We start from the raw sequence: 5095 nt of genomic DNA, 5'->3' as shown, positions 1-5095 counted from the left end.
GCATTATTATAATGTTTTGTGTGCTTGTGGTGTTTGTTTGGATCAAAGGCAAGTTTATCCGCTATACTCCTATGGATGAATTTGTCTAGGACTCAAACAATTCTATATGTTTATTTTTTGTCAAATATTTTGCATTACTTATCACATACGGAAACTAACACATCTGCCTTTGAGTTGTTTTACTTTATAGATAATGGAAATTACTCCATGTTGATATAAGCTGGCAGAACATCCCCACTTCACCCGATCGAAAGTGCACAAAATCCTATCCTCTGACCATCATTCAAAAATGACGGGAAATGACAAAGAAAGCGCATTGACTATCCGGGATAATGTGATAGCGGAAAAGAATGAGATGATTGCGGAACTTGCAAGAAAGTTAGAAATGCTTCAAGAAGAAATAAGTCGCACTCGGGATTTGGCTAACTTGGCCATCACCGTCAATGCTCCCGCTCCGGGCGGACACGGGAATCCACTCCAAATTTCTCCCTTCATCACACCTATTCTCGGGGATCAGCCGAATAACGTATCATCCGGCTCCGCTCCTCCATTTGTCCAAAATACTAATCTTGAAAATAATCCAGACGTCTACCATCCACAAAATCCATCCGTAACCCCACAGAAACCACCTTCGAATCCATTCCCAAATCCTCAAAACACATTTCCAAATCCTCAAAACACATTTCCAAATCTGCAAGATTCACTCCCAAATTCAAATAATACGTCAAACCTACCTTTGAATCCACCAAATTCATGTCCAAATCTGCGAAATCCTTCTCAAATTCCGCCAAACTACTGGCAAAGTCCGTAGAGCCTTCCCAATTTCCAAAACGTCCTTCCCACTTACCAACCAAATTCCTTTCATCCACAAAATCAAGCCTCCCTTCCAAATCCCATTCAGGCTATTGTATCCCCTAACACCTATGAACCCCTTCCTAATCTCGAGATGGACCATTACGAGGAGAAGGAGAAAGAGTGGAAGGCCCAGCATAAAAGGAATTTAATAGCTATAAAGGAGGAGATCATGAGGATCAAAGAGTCTCATGGAGCCAAGGACCACGACGATTTGGGGTATGACGATTTATGTGTTCACCCGGGAGTAGATATATCAGAAGGGTACAAAGTCCTTAAGTTTGAGATGTTTGATGGTACCAGAAATCCAATGGCCCATCTAAGAAGGTACTGTGAGCAACTGGTAGGGATAGGGAAAAATGAGGCGCTATTGATGCACCTATTCAGTCGAAGTTTGAATGGTGAAGCCTTGGAGTGGTTCATGTCTCAGGAGCTGAAAAAGTTGACTGGTTGGAAAACATTGGCCAAGGGTTTCCTTGACCGGTTCGCATTCAACATCAAAATAGTCCCTGAACGGTATTCACTAGATCGGATCAAACAAAAGAGCGTTAAGAATTTTCGAGACTATGCTTTTCGTTGAAGGAAAGAAGCTGCCAAAGTGCAACCCTCATGTCCGAGGAGGAAATGGTATCTGTGTTCTCTCGCGTTCAAGAAGGAGAATATTATACCAGGATGGTGTCCGCTGTCAGAGCAACCTTTGTGGATTTGGTAAAAATAGGAAAATCATTGGAAGAAGGTATTCGGACAGGAAAAATTGCCAAAACCCCGACATCATCTGGAACTGCCATGTTTTCTAAGAAGAAGAAGGAAGAGGTAGGTGGGGTTTCTACCAATTTTGTTACAAAGTTGAAACAACGGTTTAACTCTAGAAATGTTTTATCTTTCCCGCCATCACCTAACCTTCCGCACGCATTCTACGTCCACCCCTAATACCAAACTCCACTCCCAAACATCCCACCATCATACCAAGCTCCACAGCCAAACATCTTTCCCCAATACCCAATTCCAACTCCAAATTATCAGTCTCATTTCCAAACTACTCCCTCAAATAGCCAAACAAATTTCAAAACACCTCCAAATTACCACCAAGTACCACCTCCTACAAACCTAAGCTCGTATAACCCCCAACGTCCAAACCACGAAAAGAAACCTCCTCGAAACTTCACCCCACTAGCTCAAAGTCGCACCCAGTTGTTTGAAAGATTGAAGAATGCTGGTCATTTGCAACCAGTACAACCAAAGATTGTCAATCCTAGCTCCCGATTTTATCACCCTGATCAAAATTGTGCCTATCATTCAGGGCAGCAGGGCATAGTACCGAGGACTGTCTTATCTTGAAACACAGAATCCAAGATCTGATTGATCAAAAGGTCATCACGCTCCAGGCACCTACTCCAAATGTTAGTAGTAATCCACTGCCCAACCATGGGGACCTACAGTTGACATAATTGAAATAGAAGGCGAATGGGCATCTGGCAAGACCATTACCTAGGTGAACTCCGAAAAACGCAAAAGGGCGGAAGAGGTAGGAAAGATAAAGAAAGCTGTGGCTGCCTTAAGTATCAGCGAGAAAGCCCCATTTATAGTGATGATTGCACCGACTCAAGTGTACGCTCCCCCTCCAAAGAAGGAATTTATTGTGCAAACCACCGCTGCCCAAGGGATGACGCGATCAGGACGATGTTACATCCTGAGGAATTGACCAACAAGAAAGATTCATAGAAAAGGCCAATCACTGAAGGAGAGCCTGAGGAATTTTGGAGGCGTATGCAACCAACGGATTACTCAATTGTCAAACACTTGGAGAAAACGCCATCTCTGTCTTGGCACTATTATTGAGCTCGTAACACTACCGATAGGCTCTGTCGAAGGTCTTGGAGGAAGCGTATGTTCCCGCAGGAACGAGCGTTGAGAATTTGGATGTGATGATAGGGAACGTTGTGGGGAACCATCGCATATCATTCAGTGACGAAAAGTTGCCGTTTGAAGGAGCAATGCACAACAAAGCCATTCATGTCACCGTCATTTGTCGAGATTATGCAATTAATCAGGTATTAATAGACGACGGATCTGGTGTGAATATTTGTCCCCTCTCCACGTTGGTCCAAATGGGCTATGATCTGGGGAAACTCTCTTACCTCCTTGCCTACTAGCACTCTGCCGAGTACCTTGAAGAAAATAAGGATATCTGATTGCCGGAAACTGAAATTGGAGGCACCAGATAGTAGTAAGATGAATTCTAACATGTTTCTGGAGTTATTGACACTGGATGGAAGTGATTCTGTATCATCACCTGAGTTGGTCCCAAGAGCACGCAATTTGTGGATATAGAGTTGCCAAAACCTTACTAGGTTTTTGCTTACTAATGAGACTGAGACACTCCATATTTGGTATTGTAAGAATCTTGAAATACTTTGTGTGGCATGTGGGACTCAGATGGCGTCATTGACTATTTATGAATGCAAAAAGCTGAAGCGGCTGCCAGAAGGTATGCAGGAACTCCTCCCATCTCTTAAGGAACTGCGACTGTCTTATTGTCCAGAAATAGAGTCCTTTCCTGTGGAGGATTGCCCTTCAATTTACAACTCCTTGAGATCGGCTATTGCAAGAAACTGGTGAATGACTAAAAGGAGTGGCGTTTACAGAGACTCCCCTCTCACAGAGAGTTATGGATCGAACATGATGGCAGTGACGAAGAGATTGTTGGTGGTGAGAATTGGGAGTTGCCTAGCTCTATTCAAAGGCTTACCATACACAATCTGAAAACATTAAGCAGCCAACTTCTCAAAAGCCTCACTTCTCTTGAATATCTATGTACTGAAGAGTTACGAACAAGGGCTTCCCTCCCCCCTCTCTGAGCTAGGTTTATACAACCACGATGAGCTCCATTCACTACCGACTGAAGGTCTTCAGCACCTTACTTCGCTTCGACGTCTAGATATCAGCTATTGTCCTCAACTCCAATCACTTCCAGAATCAGTGCTTCCCTCCTCCCTCTCTGAGCTGAACATCAAGGATTGCCCTAACCTCCAATCCCTTCCAGTAAAAGGAATGCCCTCTTCCCTCTCTAAACTATCTATTCGCAACTGCCCATTGCTCGAACCACTAGTAGAATTTGACAAGGGGGAGTACTGGCCAGAAGTTGCTCATACCTCCACCATAGAGATTGATGACGACTACCTTTGATGATTTAAACCGAATGTAAGTTATTCTTTTCCCTCTGAAGCTTTTTATATTTTTTTACTTCCCTTTGTTCTTTTGTGAACTCTCTCTTTTTTAAATCTTTATTGAGCAGTGTGGAGCTTCTATTGCTCAAACCACATCTAGAATTTGATAAGGGGGTATGCTAGCCAAAAATTGCTCATAAATATTGATTGGGAGTATTTGTAATGATTTAAACAAGTGGTGCTCCGGTAGATGTTAGTTATTCTATTTTCATAGCGTCTTTTGATTTTTTGGTTACTTGTCCTTGCTTGTTTGTTAGTAATTCTGTTTCTTGTTTAATTATTTTGACCAGTGCGTAGCATCTATTGCCTCTGTCAGGCAGAGGAAGCATCTTCAGATCAAGATAAAGTATTTATATTTGAACTGAAACATTCAAAAAGAAATCGAGTTTAGGTGATAATTGAGATAAATTGCTCCAGAAAATTGATTGCTCAATACATGCACTCTCTTTTCTTGTCTATTAACTTGCTTTCTCCCTCAAATTTTGCAGGAGTTGTTTAATCTTGTCCCGTTTAAACTTCAGTCAATTTATGGAATCTCAAAGGAAAATCGTGAATGGTCAGAAACATGCAATCGATTTGCTTGTTGGCTCCCTTCACGTTGTTTTGTTCTTCTATCGAATGCAAAGCTCTAATAGAATTCAAAGGTGTATAATACACAAGGTTTGTTTCCTATCTATCAAAAGTATAAATGTTTGCCTCCCAATAAATTTAACAACTAAAAGCATCAGCACCGTTCAGTTTTTTTTTGTTAATGATTATTGGATATCAACTTAGCAAATTTTATTCTTTGTCAGGATTTTGGTATGCTGTTACAGCTCTTAGCTCAGTTGGGAAAAGGAAAATTCTGCTGCAATTCTCTATTGAATAGAAAGTGAACAAAGACTAGTCATTTTGTTATCGTCCAGCTTTTGACTATCAGTCCAAGGTTTTGTTATCGTTGGCTGTAAACATTATACTAATGCTTTGAATTTTTATACATAAATATGTGTGCTCATCATCAAACACAGCTTTAAATT

At 41.5% G+C, this 5095-nt stretch overlaps 1 pseudogene; it reads left to right on the top strand.

The window, feature by feature from the left end:
* Positions 1-7: 7 nt before the first annotated feature.
* On the top strand, positions 8-4615 carry LOC124891666 (annotated as a pseudogene).
* Positions 4616-5095: the final 480 nt, after the last annotated feature.

The sequence above is a fragment of the Capsicum annuum genome, unplaced genomic scaffold, assembly GCF_002878395.1.
Source record: "Capsicum annuum cultivar UCD-10X-F1 unplaced genomic scaffold, UCD10Xv1.1 ctg3959, whole genome shotgun sequence".
Taxonomy (NCBI): Eukaryota; Viridiplantae; Streptophyta; class Magnoliopsida; order Solanales; family Solanaceae; genus Capsicum; species Capsicum annuum.
The sequence above is the reverse complement of the archived record's forward strand: the minus strand, read 5'-3'. Positions and strand labels throughout refer to the sequence as shown.